General features: G+C 37.2%; 1 protein-coding gene and 1 long non-coding RNA gene across 4 annotated transcripts in view; one reads left to right on the plus strand and one right to left on the minus strand.

Annotated features, from left to right (window-relative positions):
- The window catches only part of asic2 (acid-sensing (proton-gated) ion channel 2), a gene marked incomplete at its 5' end in the record, with an annotated part of 500,726 nt that overhangs the window by 118,332 nt on the left and 363,871 nt on the right, over window positions 1-18,523 (minus strand). The window lies entirely within an intron of this gene.
- LOC308692822 lies at window positions 12,688-17,235 on the plus strand. Its single transcript, XR_014030375.1, has 5 exons — window positions 12,688-12,820; window positions 13,593-13,949; window positions 14,024-14,090; window positions 15,333-15,498; window positions 15,934-17,235. It is a non-coding gene; the product is annotated as an uncharacterized lncRNA (long non-coding RNA).

The raw sequence follows: 18,523 nt of genomic DNA on the forward strand, positions 1-18,523 counted from the left end.
AAACACATGAATACATTGTATGGGATATTTGAAACTTCAGCATCTATAGCAGTATTTGAAACTCCCTGTATCTTTGTAGTTTTTTGTTTGTTTTTTAACTTCTAAATGATCCTGAGCCATTTTTTCTCAGTGTTGCCCAAGCAGCAGTTAGTAGCATTAGGAGATAGAAAACCAGATTCTGAATGTTCTGGAATTCTTGGGATGCCTGTTGCATTGTCCAGGGACAGGTGCGAATGGTCTTGAATGTAAACCTGTAAGTGCTCTGGGGGGATGCATGTGTTCCTTTAGTATGATAAGTAGAGAGCATAATAGGCTGCAATAGACAGTATTGTTTGAATGTAGTGAAATGTTGATTATCACTTCATTGAAATTATAATACTTATGGGCATGCTAATGGAAATACTTAGATTTCTACCCACATGGTCAACCACCCTGTCTATTCTTTCAGTTTATCTACTACAATGTAAGACCCATATGTATTATTCACATATTTAACTTCATTATTTTGTACTTTTTCCATTTCAGAATGCCACCAGCGCAGAAAGGTCTTTTATGATGGATACACAAACACACTGTGTAGCAAGTGCAATGTTCGCCTGTGCTTAACAGATGAAAAGAACTGTTTTAGGGACTATCACTGCAAGTGAACACAGACTGCCTTCAAACCACAGTTTTTTTTTTTTTTACGAAAAGTTTTGTAAATATTTTTTTCCAATATTTTTTATTAATAAATGCTTATTCATAAAACTATGATTGTTGTGTGGTTATTACTCATGATATATACTGTTATGGGGCTAAGTAAGCAATCAACCCTGCAAATGAATGCTTAAATGTTCTGTATATCTGTTCAGACAAAGTGAGTACAAACACAGAAGTTCTGCTCCCAACAATGCCCAACGTTACAAATTTACAACATTTTCCTAAAAACTTACTAAAACGTAAAGAATCTGAAAACTCTTTCATTTCTACATCAGAGGCCTCCTAAAACAATATCTGGGAGGTCAAAATTTTTTTGCTCATTTTTTTCTATATTTGCTTACAGGGAATTTAATGAATTGTCTGACAGCATTAAAGTGCCCTTATTATGCTATTTTAAAGTTCCTTAATGTAGTCTCCTACAACAGGTTTACATGCATCAAAGGTAAAAAAAAAAACATTTCATTTCCTCATAATATACATCTTCACATCACCACATTTTCCATGATTCTCAAACGACTCGTCAAATGAATCAATCTCTCTAAATCCCGCCTTTCCGCGAGCTACTCTGCTCTGATTGGCCAGACAGCTCAGTCTGTTGTGATTGGTTTACCGCAGCGCGCGCATCGAAAACAAAAACGCCCATTGCCATAACAACGTCAGCTGTCCTGAGGCTTCCTACACCTTAAACTAAAGACAGTAACGAACAATGACGTCGATTTGACCATATCAATGCGAGCGCGAGTCCGATGATGAAACACTGGAAGAACTAGTTCTTCAACCCAAACCTCCATCGCAAGGACGACTCGAGCAGGACGTTTCTCAGTGATACACTACTCAGTTTGAGGTACATTATGAGATGTTGCAACTGTAATTCTTCACCATCAGCATTAACAAGTGCATGTCCATCAACAAACCGATTATTTTACTTGTACTAATTTATTTAATGAGTATTTTTGTAATATATTGCGGTGAACACGTGGAAACTGTATCAATAACAGTGCATGTATGCAATGTATACATTAGCCGAGCTCTAGCGTGAATGACTGATGTGAATGACTGATGTAACAAACGTTGGTAAAAAAATCTTGCTCCATGCTTAATCTTTACTCAAAGTAGTGAGAACGACAGACAATTTGCATTAGACACAGTTTTAGGTAATAGTGGCCCACAACTGATGAGTGTAGTAAATACTGACAGAAGTATTTAAATAAGACAGTGATAACGTGAGATACTCAGGAGACCTACACAATATAGAACTCAAAACTAAGTATTTTGAACACCATCTTTCAAGAGCAAGCGAATCCTACATTGCGAATCCTACATTGAACTCCGAGATTTGAGAAGCAGTCGTCAGTGAAATGAAGGGAACACAGCAAAAGTTTAGGATTATACTGCTGTGATATCGTGGTAAAGATGAATTTTAACCACTGATTCTTCACATGCTCGTCCTTGGGCAGTGAAAAAAACTGGCTTTACCTTCACACTGTAGAACACAGCATCTTCTCGACATGATGCTATCCAGTATCCACAGGAAACAGCTGCAGGTTTGAGGATCAAGTTTTCCCTGGTGTCTGCATGCGCAATAAGTGGGCGGGCAATATGCTAATGTTTCGTCTTGACGTCACAACGAAGCGGCTTATGACTTGTTTGAAAAACAATTCATTTCATTGACTCAGAGTCGACTCTTACATTTGAAAGACAATAACTTTATATACAGTGCACTTTCAGATTTAAAACTTTGCAGGATGTTTTCATTCACTTAGAGCTATGTTACACACTACATGAAAAGTCATTTTCAAAAATCCTTTAATAACTAGGCCTACAACTGCAACTCAAAGCTCATCATCGGTGACTCTCAAACTTGAAAACTAGCGTGTATCTTTCCTTCCTTCCCTTAAAAAGTCTGTCGCTATCGCTCCTACCATTTCCCTGGTCTCAGTCACCATGGTGATAAACCACCATGTGATAAATTTATTAAGAGACAGCCTTTATTTACATACTCAAGCCTTTTCCACACTGAGCCTATGAAATGAGAACCCGAGAGGGACAGAAATTAGGGTGAGTGGGAGGAGGGCTATAAACACTAGGGAACTTTAGGATTGTGTTTGTGTGTGTGTCACACACAAGCACAGTGCCATGAATTGGAATTCCAATCTTGTTTTAAAAGAGCAGTTAGTTCATGGCTTTTTGCTCTTTTCATGAGATTAAGCCATAGTGCCTTTTCACACACCCAGGGTTCTGGAGTGAATATTTTCGAGTCAGTGAGATGATTGGTCAATTGTTTTAATGGGTGGTTTGGTGAAAGAGAGGGGCTGTTGCAATGACAGGACAATCACTGAAAGTCACAGTACAGACAGTCTTCCATTTGTTCAAGTATCTGTAACACAGGACAGCTCAAGTACCACACTTTATGATCTAATTAGACTTAAAAAAAAAAAAAAAAAAAAAAAGAGGAGCAGCGCATAAACAACACAATGCAATCTGCATTTAATTCAACACACAGGGAAAAGTTATACGCAGATTTCTTGATTGGTGCAAAGGCATACATCAGATTTTATTGGCCCCAGATGAATATCCGAAGTCAAGCAGGTTGCAAATACACACCACCGATGGGGTATGAAATGAAGCCAAGCTCTAAGCCTCTTCACAGCCTGCTCTCAAGAGTTATAGATGAGAGGATGGAAGAAGAAATATAGTGCCTTAGAGGAAATGATATGGAGGGATTAGGAAGCTGGAAGTGGGCGCAGAGCTGTAATACTCCAGAACAATTTCACTTCCTGTCTGTGCGGCCCTCCAGGTCCATTTTACCAGCGTGTCACCTTCTTCATTTCATTCACTTCCTGCATCCTTTGTTTATTCCTCTCTCTCTCCTTCTCCCTTCCTCTCCACCTATCTTTCTGTCAGCTATTTTTCTTCTTGTGTCATCTCTTGCTCTCCCTTTTGTGATTTTATGATGCTTTCAACTAATAGACTGGATCCACGCAACTAGGGGACAGACGCTGCACACTGCGGCAACGAGGTATTGATCGGGTGTTTGGCCCTGTTCTCTAAGATAGGGAAGGTAATCTGGAATGTGTGTTGCATTTAGCTTATTTCAGAACCTTTGATTCTCTGCTATAAGGTTTTGCTGTGTGTGTATATGAGGGGAAAGGGAGAAAAATCAAAGATGACAAAAAGTGGCTAAAGAAAGTTTCGCAGTTATACTGTTATACTGCCAATAAATATAACACAGATAATTTAATAATTTGATTATGTGAAGACTCTGAATAAATCAATAGTTATCAAAAACGAAATGTAAATTATTGCACTTTTGTTAAAGGGATAGTTCACTTTGAAATACAATTTTTTATTATAAATTATAAGTATTTATATCGTTTTTACCTCTTGTAACACAGCCACGTCCAAGTGATCTGAGGGCGCGAGCGCATCCTGGTGTGTGACGTGTGTGCAGACTGGTGCATAGATATATACACTAGATGTCGCCTTGTCTACGGCAGTTCATTGGAACGAATGTCTTTAATGTGACATCTTGTGTATATATATCTATGCACCAGTCTGCACAGCAGGAAGCGCCCGCGCCCTCAGATCACTTGGACGTGGCTGTGTTATAAGAGGTAAAAACGATATAAATACTGTTCGTTTTCTCACACAAACCGCTCGTTTCGTGTCTTAGGCCATCAATGTGTACTTACGATGGGGAATTGTTTAATTTGGACAATGGGGAATTGTTTTAATTTGGACTCTGTGCATGCTCTTTGAGACAGTGACCACAGACCTGCATGATATGACTGTCAGACAAGAACGGTTTGACCTAAAAATATCAAAATTGAAACTACTGCGAAAAAAAAAAGACACCTACATCTTGGATGCCCTTGAGGTAAGCTAAAACATACCAAAATTTAATTTCGAAGTGAACAATCCCTTTAAAGGATAATTCCGGTATTTAGCACTTTGAGTCTCTTTTCTGTTTTGGATGAACTAGAGTGGTGGACACAGAAATTTTGACGATGGGTCCTGTCTCGACTTTTTGACTCGCTTAGAATCGCCTTTGACCGCTTCAGAGTGGCTGGCTACGGGCATGCACAAACATGTCCTTAAAACAACCCTTAACGTTCGTTTTCAAAACTGTGCAACTCACAGTGGTTAGTGATGTTCCAAAACAAGTAGCGTAGCGAAATACAGTTTCTGTCGTGTTTTATTTGGCATTTAGTAAAATCCCATTGATTTCTGTTGGAGGACTCATTGCTCGTTGATATTACTGCGCTACCGGAAACGGAAAAGGGGGCTGTTTACTTTTGGTTGTAGTCTAGTCCTATCGAACGGATATATATATATATATATATATATATATATATATATATATATATATATATATATATATATATATATATATATATATATATATATATATATATACACACAGTGAGGAAAATAAGTATTTGAACACCCTGCTATTTTGCAAGTTCTCCCACTTGGAAATCATGGAGGGGTCTGAAATTGTCATCGTAGGAGCATGTCCACTGTGAGAGACATAATAAAAAAAAAATCCAGAAATCACAATATATGATTTTTTAACTATTTATTTGTATTATACAGCTGCAAATAAGTATTTGAACACCTGTCTATCAGCTAGAATTTTGACCCTCAAAGACCTGTTAGTCTGCCTTTAAAATGTCCACCTCCACTCAATTTATTATCCTAAATTAGATGCACCTGTTTGAGGTCGTTAGCTGCATAAAGACACCTGTCCACCCCATACAATCAGTAAGAATCCAACTACTAACATGGCCAAGACCAAAGAGCTGTCCAAAGACACTAGAGACAAAATTGTACACCTCCACAAGGCTGGAAAGGGCTACGGGGGAAATTGCCAAGCAGCTTGGTGAAAAAAAGGTCCACTGTTGGAGCAATCATTAGAAAATGGAAGAAGCTAAACATGACTGTCAATCTCCCTCAGACTGGGGCTCCATGCAAGATCTCACCTCGTGGGGTCTTAGTGAGAAATCAGCCCAGAACTACATGGGAGGAGCTGGTCAATGACCTGAAAAGAGCTGGGACCACCGTTTCCAAGGTTACTGTTGGTAATACACTAAGACGTCATGATTTGAAATCATGCATGGCACGGAAGGTTCCCCTGCTTAAACCAGCACATGTCAAGGCCCGTCTTAAGTTTGCCAATGACCATTTGGATGATCCAGAGGAGTCATGGGAGAAAGTCATGTGGTCAGATGAGACCAAAATAGAACTTTTTGGTCATAATTCCACTAAACGTGTTTGGAGGAAGAAGAATGATGAGTACCATCCCAAGAACACCATCTCTACTGTGAAGCATGGGGGTGGTCATGCTTTGGGGGTGTTTTTCTGCACATGGGACAGGGCGACTACACTGTATTAAGGAGAGGATGACCGGGGCCATGTAATGCGAGATTTTGGGGAACAACCTCCTTCCCTCAGTTAGAGCATTAAAGATGGGTCGAGGCTGGGTCTTCCAACATGACAATGACCCGAAGCACACAGCCAGGATAACCAAGGAGTGGCTCTGTAAGAAGCATATCAAGGTTCTGGCATGGCCTAGCCAGTCTCCAGACCTAAACCCAATAGAGAATCTTTGGAGGGAGCTCAAACTCCGTGTTTCTCAGCGACAGCCCAGAAACCTGACTGATCTAGAGAAGATCTGTGTGGAGGAGTGGGCCAAAATCCCTCCTGCAGTGAGTGCAAACCTGGTGAAAAACTACAGGAAACGTTTGACCTCTGTAATTGCAAACAAAGGCTACTGTACCAAATATTAACATTGATTTTCTCAGGTGTTCAAATACTTATTTGCAGCTGTATCATACAAATAAATAGTTAAAAAATCATACATTGTGATTTCTGGATTTTTTTTTTGGATTATGTCTCTCACAGTGGACATGCACCTACGTTGACAATTTCAGACCCCTCCATGATTTCTAAGTGGGAGAACTTGCAAAATAGCAGGGTGTTCAAATACTTATTTTCCTCACTATATATATATATATATATATATATATATATATATATATATATATATATATATATATATATATATATATATATATATATATATATATATATATATATATATATATATATATATATATATATTGTCAGAAACTGTATTTCACTACGCTACTTGTTTTGTTTGTTTTGCTACGCTACTTGTTACTAACCCTAACTGCTGAGCACACTTCAGAGCGGTAAAATGCTGAATGGGACTCATAGACTCAGCGAGCACGCGCAATTCAAGTCCACGAGACCGAAAGTCTGCATGAAGTGCGCCATTTGGGACAGGGCCAATGACAACAAACTGACCAAACATGAGGGCAAGAGAACACATATAAAGGGAGCTGAGAACAAGAGGAACAGGTGAACACACTCAGGCAAATGAGGACTCAACAAGGGAGCAGAGAACATGAGGAACAGGTGACAACACTCAGACAAACGAGGACTCAACTAGACCAGAGGGCGTGGTACTGGGAAACAAGGAGGCAGGAACAGAGGAGCACATGGCCAACACAAACAAAGACATAGCCATATGTTCAAGCACAACACAAGCATAGACAACACAGACAAAGCTGCCAGGGCAAAATACTGACAGTGACATCTTCACAGTTTAAAGGATGACTGATCACAAATTCACGGGCTGATTCTGGAAAATTATGAAGATGAGAATGCTGAGCTAGAAGTCTTCGAAGGACACATAAGTTTGTGCCAGACTGCGGCCCTGTCTTTCCAATCATCAAAGACTTTCTGTATCAACCCGGTTCTCTCTCATCAATACAACTTCAGCCAAGATCAACAAAAGCCTCAACAAATTGCATCAGGACTCTCTTTCAAACTGGCGAGACGTGCAAGTATCAGACTTTGTCTTATTAATTGATACATTAAGTATCACCTATCCTTTTTCACAAAGGTGTGTTAGAACTAAGAGACTGATGTTTCCATCAGGCTGGTGGTCTGTTGAATATCAAATACTGCCATAATGTCATGATTTTATTCTTTACTCTGCTTCAGCTTTAACCCTCTTCCTATACCAAACTGTATGTGTATGTATTTTTTAGAATAGATAGTGTTTACTGCAGATAATAAAGTATTGTGTTTATTACACTTGTGGTTGTTTGTTGTTTTTCTCATAACTGGAGTTCCTAATCATGCTGATTACAGCTTCATGCTCTTTTAGAAAGTGTTGGATAGGATATTGTTGTCTATAGCCAAGTAGAGTAATATCCTACTATAGTCTATAGATGTCCTCACTTCGCTGGACGAGTGTTGGCCAGACATCAGGAAATCCTCAAATCATTTACTTGATCCTAATATTTTTTCTGATCATAATCAATTATACATATCGTTTTGGCCTAATTTTCAACATAAAAAGGTTTGGAACATGAGGGCAAGTAAATGACGATGATACATTTCATTTTGGGGAGGTGGAATTGTTCCTTTAAGACTTGGATACTTTTCTTATAGTTGACTTTGGTCAGCTGCTATAACTTTCCTCTAATAAAATGTGCACCTTCATAAAAGTTTCACAGCATCAGCCCTTAAATGCATTACAGACCTGTCAAAACTGAGCTACATATGAAACATAAATGCACCATAAAAGCATTTAGAGCTTCTAATTCCCTGTTACAGAGGAAAGAGAAAACCTCTGACTCACATACAGAGCTCGAAATTAACTTATTTACTTCAAAAAGTTAGGAGCACCAGCAAAAATGTAGGAGCACCCACCAAATTTGACCTTTAGCTCTGCCGGTAGACCAGAACGACTGGCAGCATCCTGGCGATTATAAGCCTTAATAATCGAACCTGATGAACCTGATGAACCTGATTTATTTGCCACACACTTGTCCCTGCATTTTTTGTGCTTGGCACTCTCTCCGTGTTTAACCAAGCTCTCACACTTAAAATGTATTGATTCAGTTGCGAACGCTGTGTCACCTGAAAAACTCTGTTCCACAGGCTTTACAGTGAACGCAATGCATTGAACCATCAGCATAGTGGAGCCACTCGAAATCTTTTAGCCACTTTCTCTGAAAGCTGTACTATTTCTTTTCAGCTGGTGGATCCACATTGGATCCACAGCAAGCGGCGTCCATTAAAACTCGCAGAATGACGGAGAAGTCAGAAAATAGATGTGTCATAATAAAAGCATAATCGTGAAATCATAAATATGAAATGGGGAACAGGCCAGTGCTGAGTAAGAACTGGGCTGAATGATTAAGAGGGTAATTAATCTCTAATGAGATTGATTCTCTTGATTCGCCTGCCCTTTAAAACAGACATCATCTTACAGAACAGCTTAATGACCTTGCTTAATTGTTCACGGAAGAGGGAAAGGCTGTACGTGAACATGTGGGTATGGGAAAAGCAGCAGGGGTGTTATCATTTCAGAGGATGAGTGTAAACATTTTTTCATGGTCTTATATTATACAGTATAAATAGCTACGCACTGAGTGACTCAGCTCTCTCTTTCCTTTACCGCTCTTATTTTGTAACGACTGAGACAAATCAGACACAACTATTTGGTATATGTACAAAAGAATCTTTAAACTTCACTCTGGGATCTGTGGTTCCATCTCCCAAACAGGACAAGAAGGTCCTACCATGATCAGATAAGTTGGTTTTATGGGGCAAAGGAATGTGTCCCATGCTTAGGAGAGACAATGGGAAGACAGAAACAATCCTTAATACAGACTTTGCTGCATTAATCATAGACAAACTGAGCTATAAAGGAACATGCATCCCAGAAACTGTGTGAATGATTGACTGTCTTGTGTACTATTATGTATATACTAGGGTATGTATTTTATTATACAACCAACCAACAGTCAATGTAACCTCACCTGTATCATGTCTCCTATCTAATTAATCCTCATGTAATGACTCACACTTTGATGTACATCACCTTCTCTTAGAATGCAGTGTGGGTTTGTTGAGAAGGGTCTGGCTGCAGACCTGCACTTGCACTCCCAGACACCAGCGCTTCCTCTGCAAGTGACGTCACTTGCAATCGACGCATAGTGTGGTTCGTGTCGGATTGAGAACAGCTCCCAATGTCATTCAAAAATCGTTTCTGTAAGTATATACATATAAATAAATACATATTGTCACTTTTGGGCGGAAACCTCGTATGTCCAAATTTTGTCAATTTCATATTTTTTCACAAATCGATGCTATTGGTCAGACCCCATGTGGTTCTGTTATTTTTATAAATTATTAACCAATCAAAAGTGTTGAAAATAGCTAGAGAGCAAATCTCTTAACTCCATTGGACACTTCAACTGTTTGAGAATCTTCGTATCTCCACCTCTTCTTCACTCGGCGGCATTTTGTCTCCTCAGGATTGAAAGTTGCAGCGATTAAGAAATCCTCGTCGAGTAAGGAGAGAGAATTGTCTTTATTACATGCAAGAAAATAAATGATCTGAGAGAGAAAAAAAAGTTTGAGAGAAAAAATTATCACACTGATAGCAAAAAAGCATTTTATGAGAGAAAAAAAAAATATTTGAGAGAAAAGTGTTCATACCAATAGCAAAAAATAATAATATTTGAGACTAAAAAAAAGTTTGAGAGAAAAAATTATCACACTGATAGCAAAAAAGCATTTTATGAGAGAAAAAAAAAATATTTGAGAGAAAAGTGTTCATACCAATAGCAAAAAATAATAATATTTGAGACTAAAAAAAAGTTTTGAGAGAAAGTATTTTCTCAGAACAAAAAAAAATATAAATTAGAATTTTTTAAAAATTATTTCTGAGAAAAAAAATCTCTCAAAATACGTTGAAAAAAACTCTAATATATATATTTTTGCTATCAGTGTGAAAACATTTTCTCTAAAAAAAAAAAAAGTGTTTCTCTCAAAACGCTTTTCTTTGCTCTCGATGCAATTTCTTGCTCTCGTGTCAGGATTCTGCTTTGACTGTGAGAATTGTGTCATGGGCGGGGCCACGATCCTATTGGCCAGTCGGGTGAGCATCGTCTTGTCTTGGGAGTCGAACTGAATCATTATACCATTATTCGGTTCACCGGCATAGATGCCGCCTCTGCCTTAGTAGTTGAGCACGGACACTCCAATGTTTGGGTAAGATGATTCACGGTGATCTTAGATCACGGACGTATTGCCTGCGATAATTAATGTGATATTGCTCAGCTTGTCAGTGAACTACGACTCTGTGTTAATGCCGCTTCATCTGAAAGCAGGAGATGGCGATTTACTACTAATCAAGGAACCGGCTTTACTGACGAGATGCGTATAACAATGTCATCCGATATATCGCCCAGGCCCTGTGTGTGTGGACATGTTTTTCTACACCGGTGGGGACTTAAACCTGAATGCACACAGACTCATGGGGACTCGTGTCACTGTGGGGACCTAAATTGAGGTCCCCATGGGTACAAAAGCTTATAAATCATACAGAATTAGTTTTTTTGAAAATGTAAAAATGCAGAAAGTTTCCTGTGATGGGTAGGTTTAGGGATAGGGGCAGTGTAAGGGGATAGAATATACAGTTTGTACAGTATAAAAACCATTACGTCTATGGAGAGTCCTCACAAAGATAGTGCACCAGACATGTGTGTGTGTGTGTGTGTGTGTGTGTGTGTGTGTGTGTGTGTGTGTGTGTGTGTGTGTGTGCGCGCGCGAGTGAGTGAGCGAGCGAGCGAGCACAGTGAGTGTCTGTGTGTATTTGAGTGAGTGCGTGTGTGTGCGTGAGACGGCTCGCGGTGACTGGTCGGAAAGCATTGTGTAGTCTGACATATTTCTTGTCCATCCACGACATGACAAGATTTTTAGGAGTCAAAATTGTGTAATCTGACACCGTGACTATCGTAACAGACACAAAATTCTTGTGATCTGAGCCAGGCGTATGATCACCGTGAATCATCTTACCCAAACATTGGAGTGTCCGTGCTCAACTAAGGCAGAGGCGGCATCTATGCCGGTGAACCGAACAATGGTATAATGATTCAGTTCGACTCCCAAGACAAGACGATGCTCACCCGACTGGCCAATAGGATCGTGGCCCCGCCCATGACACAATTCTCACAGTCAAAGCAGAATCCTGACACGAGAGCAAGAAATTGCATCGAGAGCAAAGAAAAGCGTTTTGAGAGAAACACTTTTTTTTTTTTAGAGAAAATGTTTTCACACTGATAGCAAAAATATATATATTAGAGTTTTTTTCAACGTATTTTGAGAGATTTTTTTTCTCAGAAATAATTTTTAAAAAATTCTAATTTATATTTTTTTTGTTCTGAGAAAATACTTTCTCTCAAAACTTTTTTTAGTCTCAAATATTATTATTTTTTGCTATTGGTATGAAAACTTTTTCTCTCAAATATTTCTTTTTCTCTCATAAAATGCTTTTTTGCTATCAGTGTGATAACTTTTTCTCTCAAACTTTTTTTTCTCTCTCAGATCATTTATTTTCTTGCAAGTAATAAAGACACAATTCTCTCTCCATAGTCGGGCAACACGTAAAGAAAGCCTTAACTCTGATTTTATCTGTGTTAAACTATGATATCACACTGTTAAAAATTGCTGTAGTTTTTACAGTAAATATTTACAATAGACTACTGTATTTTAAAATTTACAGTATTACTGTATTTTGCCATGTGGGAGCATGCATGTTCCTATGACTTGTGGAAACATGCTTACCGGTATGCAGTAAATGCTACTGGATATCACGCATATACCACTGTAATTTATTTTATTTATTTATGTTTTAAGAAAAAAAAACGGTTGCAAAAGTTTTTGCTTCACAAGTCAATAACACTAAAGTAATAGTCAACTGTAATAAATACAGCCTTTTTTTAGCGAATTATTTACACCATTTAAACTCTGACATTTGATTATATAACGTACACCTCTAGTACTTTAAAACTGTTGGCTTTTAAAAAAACTCCCATGATTAAACAACGACATCGGCGTAGCGCAGTGCGTGTGATGTCATTTCGTCAATCGTCATCTTCAGTGGACATCTTGGGGGACCGTTGGGACTTTCCACGCGCTGCATCATCATCACCACTCAATTTTCGCGCTCACCTCATGCACGCTAAGTTTACCGAAGGAGGACGAGGACCTCGAATGAGAGTGAGACGACGAGGTGTGTAACGCTAGTAATTCATGCTTTAGTAGTGTAAACGTGAAATCCTGTTACATCCACAATATATTAACTATTATTTTTTTTATTTTTTTTTGTGACGTTTCAAAATTGATAATCTAGATTATTTGTCCAATTTTATGATACTGAATTTGCTTGATGAGTCCAGACACAGATGAACGATTAAGTTAGCTGGCTAACGTTAACTGTTATATTTTCTTCACCGTGAAAGTGTGGCCGTGCTGTCATTTTATATTAGTGCTACATTTTTGTTAACTGTTCGGTATAAAATGATTTTACATTGTTGTTGGTAGTAACGTTAGACATGTAAGCTTTTAAACATTGCAATTAAATTGTGTAGGTTTTATGCAACTAAATAGTGTTTAACTTGACTGCCAAGCCATTAGCTAATGTAATAGCACGTTTTTGTTCGATTTAAGATGGTGTAATTAAGTATTTTTTTGTTTTATTTTTATGTTAATATTATTTGTAAGGGTGCTTGGTATTCATATTTGTAATTTAGTTGTTAAATAGAAAGTAGTGTAAACGTGACATTGGTATTTGCTGTGCACATGCTTTATTGCTGTGCATTTATTAGCTTGTGAAGGGTTTTTTTTTTTTTTTTTTGGGCAGTTGAACATGTTCTGTCACTTTTGTAATAATGAGAGCAGTACAATCCTGAGTTTTGTGCAGCATGTGAAATTGCATAGAAATGTGCATAAATCAGGATTTAGATGTGGTGTACCTGATTGCCCACATATTTTGTCTCTCTCAGTAAATTTCTTCTGAAGGAATGTCTGGAGCCGATAGAGGAGAACTTCACAAGTTGATGGAGGTCACATATTACCGTCAGCGCCACCTCCACCACTGTCTGAACTAAAGAACTCATGGCCTTACCTGTTTTGTCTGAAGGGGATCTTTTTACATTTCCAATTGCTTACTGAAAATCATGGAGAGCATTGAAGGGAAAGGAAAGAGGATTCTAAGATTTTTTCAAGAAAAGCCAACAAACAATGTGGTGTGTGCTGTTCTGTCGAAGTATCAAGAGGGAAATTCTATGGTCCTGTGCATCTTGCAACTCTTAATGGCCCATTTTAAAGAGAGAACAGAATCCCTTATAATTGAAGCTGATGTAAGTATAACATTTAGATTTTTAATGTGTTAAAGATTTCATTGAAATGCTAAATTAATTTTTGTTTTTCTTAGGCAGCAGCAACTTCAGCCGACATGGAAAGAGAGGGATTACCGGATTCACCCGCACTGATCATCCAAGGTTTTTTGCTTTACTTTGTGTCTGTGTCTCCATCATATAAACTTTTCTTTGCTCTCTAGCTTTTAAATGGATAACTGTTTGTCCTGTACTGTTTTTTTTCTTCTCACTTTAATGGCCATTTTAAAAATACAATTTTGCCTCCTCTGTTCCTGTATTCTATTTCACAATTCTATCCTCATTCCTATATTCCTTCCATAGTTAGCTCTCTCTGTGCCCTGTTTTTTTTTTTATCTCTGAACCATTCTCTCTCATTAGTAACAAAAATCCTTATTAGTAACATTAATCTTCATTGTAAATCCATAGTTTATAGTGTCTTTATCTAAAAATAAAAAATTACATCATGATTTACTCACCCACAAGCCATCCTAGGTGTATATGACTTTTCTCTTTCAGACAAATGCAATCAGTTATTTTAAAGAATGTCCTAGCTCTTCCAAGCTTTATAATGGCAGTGAATGGAGGATGAGATTTTAAAGCTCTAAAAAGTGCATCATCCATCATAAAAGTAATCCAGGAAAAAGTAACTCCAGGGGGTAAATAAAGGCCCTCTGAAGCGAAGCAATGTGTTTGTGTAAGTAAAATATACATTGTTAAACAAAAGTCGACTTATGCCAAAAGAAAGTAACTCCTGACATGATGTATAGTGTAAGCTTTAACGCCTCTCGTGGTTCAAACAAATAGGGCTGTGTAACAAACTTAAGGTCTTCTCTTATATCGATTCGAAATCCTCAGAAATTTGTCTTTAAAAATTATTGTTTTAGACTTCTAATTCGAGTCTTTTTTTTTTTTGCTCTATCCTCTGCACTTACGTGTTCTTCGTTGCGTCAGGTCAGAGTTCACTCTTTCGCCATAAATATGCTGAAAGCTAGATATTTTAATTTAAATGGTTTTAAATATGGATATTTTTCTTAAACAAATGCATCGCTTCACTTCAGAAGGCCTGAGTCATGTGGAGTACTTTTATGATCGATGGATGCACTTTTTGGGCTTCAAAATCTTGGCCGTCATTCACTACCATTATAAAGCTTGGAAGAGCTAGGACATTTTTTTAATATAACTCCGATTGCAATTGTCTGAAAGAAGAAAGTAATTTACTCCTATGATAGCGTGAGTAAATCATGGTAATTTTCACTTCATTTCATTCTTTTCAGACTATCCCTTTATCATGAGCTACCCATGAACCATACTTTTACAACACTTATTAATCTATGCTCTGCCGTATTTTATTTTTATTTTTTATAGGTGAATCCATGACCCCAAGCAAGTGGATGTCAGTCGAAAGGGAAGTTGTCCTGGGCCCATTTTCAGAGTCATTTGTTGAGGGCCTGGCAGCGTTGTTTGCGACCTATTACAACTTAAATCTTGCTTATCAGGATGACGCTGCATGCACGCTGGAATTTATTCAGAGGTATTTCAGAGCATAAAATCTTACTCTATATTTATTGTGGACTTTCAAATTTTCTTGACTTTTTTTTTTTTTAGGTTTTCAATTTAGGATAGTTTATCAGGATTAGATATTTTATGGAAAAGTTTTCAAATGAACAAAAAAAAAATTTGCTAACCACACACTGAATAGAGAATTATTTTCATGAATAACTAAATCTAAAATTACTAAAATTAAATCTGTATAATAATGATATAATCTGTACATTTTGTTTATTGCAAACATGGAAGGCTAAATATTTTTATATTAAAATTTTGGATAAAATTAAATATGACCCTAACTCTTCATTAATTGAAATTAAATGTAATTTATGAGTTGTCTGACAAATTTTGTATTTTATTGTTTAAGTGTATACTGTTTTTTTGATAATTGGATGTTGTGTGTTTTTTTTTTCCACAGAGGACTTGTGGGCATTAACCTGGAAACTGGATCAAAAGTTGCTGCTGGAAACAAGAAAATGCATGAAATGAACCCATATGTATGCACACTGTTACGGAAACTATGGACTTTGAATGGCTTGCCATTTAAACAAAAGTATTCCAATGGAATTGATACAAGAGACTCTGACCTGATTTCCAAGTTCATGATTGATGTTCAATACATTCTTGCCTTTTTTTATGGATTTGGCAAATTAAAGGTAGGCACAGTTCAAACCATTTCTTTTGTTTATGACTGAAGTTCAGTCACACTTTAGGGATGTGTGCCTTGTATAGTTGATACTTAAAGGATTAGTTCACCTCAAAATGAAAATTTCCTGATAATTTACTCATCCCAATGCCATTCAAGATGTTCATGTCTTTCTTTCTTCAGTGGAAAATAAAGTTTTTTGAGGAAACCATTTCAGGATTTGTATCCACACAATGGATTTCAATCGCAACCAATATGTTGAAGTCCAAATCAATGCAGTTTCAAAGGGCTTTGAAGTGCTTCAAACGGCTCTGCACGATCCCAGCTGAGAAATGGGGTTTTATCTAGCGAAACGATCTGTAATTTTCTAAATAAAATAAAAATGTATATACTTTTTAACCACAATTGTTCGTCTTGTGCTGGTCTGCTACGCGCCATGCATTACGTCATCACGTTGGAAAGGTCACGGGTCACGTCATCGGTCTAAGTTATTTGTCTGTGTATTCCGGTTCAAAAAGGTAGGGAAGGGCGAAAAATGTATCTAATTTTCTCCTCCAACTTCAAAATCGTCCGACATTTTTGTTTTAGTTTTTTCGTGACCTTTCCAATGTGATGAAGTAATACGTAGCGCATCTCGGAGATGGTACAAGATGTGCATTTGTGGTTAAAAAGTATATATTATTTTTTTAATGACCAACAGTTTCGCTATACAAGACCCTATTCCTCAGCTGGGATCGTGCAGAGCCGTTTGAAGCACTTCAAAGCCCTTTGAAACTGCATTGATTTGGACTTCAACATGTTGGTTGCGATTGAAATCCATTGTGTGGATACAAATCCTGAAATGTTTTCCTCAAAAAACGTTATTTATTTTCCACTGAAGAAAGAAAGACATGAACATCTTGAATGGCATTGGGATGAGTAAATTATCAGGAAATTTTCATTTTGAGGTGAAATAATCCTTTAAGTGCCGCTGTTCTCAGTGGTTCTTTCCAAGGCTAAAGCCTTTCATTTAATCTCCATTTTTGTTTCTCCCAATATATTTTGGAATCTGGTGCTTATGTTAAATAGCCATTATTGCACAATAAATTTGTTATATTAATGAAAACCTGTTATTGTGAGTTTTATTTGACAAAGGCTGAAACTTACAGCAAACGTACACACAAAGCAGTGAAAAATCTCAAATGTAGTTAGTGAATTGAATTCCACAGCAAATGCTCTAATTTACTGTAAAATGTATAGCAGTACATGTAAGTTCATTGTTGCTCTTGTAATTTCACTTGCATTCACAAACATTATTTCGACTGTAATTTTAGTTACAGCTGTAAAAACAATTTTACAGCATATATAAGGCAGTGTGCTGTGTTTTTTACGGTACAATTGTAGTTAATGATTTACAGTGCTCTTGTAAATTTTACAGTCTTACTGGCAACCAAAGTTGCCAGTAAGTTACTGTAAATTTTACAGTACAATTGTAGTTAATGATTTACAGGACTCTTGTAAATTTTACAGTACAATTGTAGGTAATGATTTACAGGACTCTTGTAAATTTTACAGTACAATTGTAGTTAATGATTTACAGGACTCTTGTAAATTTTACAGTCTTACTGGCAACCAAAGTTGCCAGTAAGTTACTGTAAATTCTACAGTAAATTTTTTACAGTGCAGTTATTGACGTATTTTAAATGTCTACTTATTACTAGGCTTATTATTTGTGTGCATGGAAGTTTTAAAATGTATCTAATATAATACTTGAACTGAATTAAATGTTTTGGATACCAGCATTAAATTATTGTTTTTATTATTATTTTACTGACTCGAAGTTGGCATTGTGCATGTAAAATACCCCAAATAGCAGGTTTTAATTTATGGGAGAAAAAAGGTCTGCCTAAGTTACTGGCGCCAAATAAGCCTATCTTTGGATAACTCTGTATGTTTTTTAGACAATAACGAGTGAAAATACTTAGGTTAGATACATTTGAGTAGGCATGTTTTGTTAAAAATCGATAGCTGTAATGCTTCGGTGCAGAAGGAAGCCCGTGAGCCACGAAGGTAAGTTTGTGTGCAGATTAGGCTAATTTCCGCCTATTAGACAGCCTAGACACCTCAGGTCATTGTTTTTTGTTCTGCTTCACTTATAGCTCTTAAACCTTTAAAATGGAGTTTAGGAAGATGTATGTAACCACAGTCATTAGCTTTGGTTAACTATTGAAGCCTTTTCTCTTGTCAAAAGGCTCAACGCGACCGCCGACTTTGTTTGCGTGCAGATTAATTTCCGCCTATTTTAGACAGCCTAGTATTTTGGTATTGCATCACTCATATCTCTTAAACGTTTAAAATAGAGTTCAGGAAGATGTATGTAACC

This window comes from Scardinius erythrophthalmus, assembly GCF_964197995.2.
Source record: "Scardinius erythrophthalmus genome assembly, chromosome: 1".
Classification (NCBI taxonomy): domain Eukaryota; kingdom Metazoa; phylum Chordata; class Actinopteri; order Cypriniformes; family Leuciscidae; genus Scardinius; species Scardinius erythrophthalmus.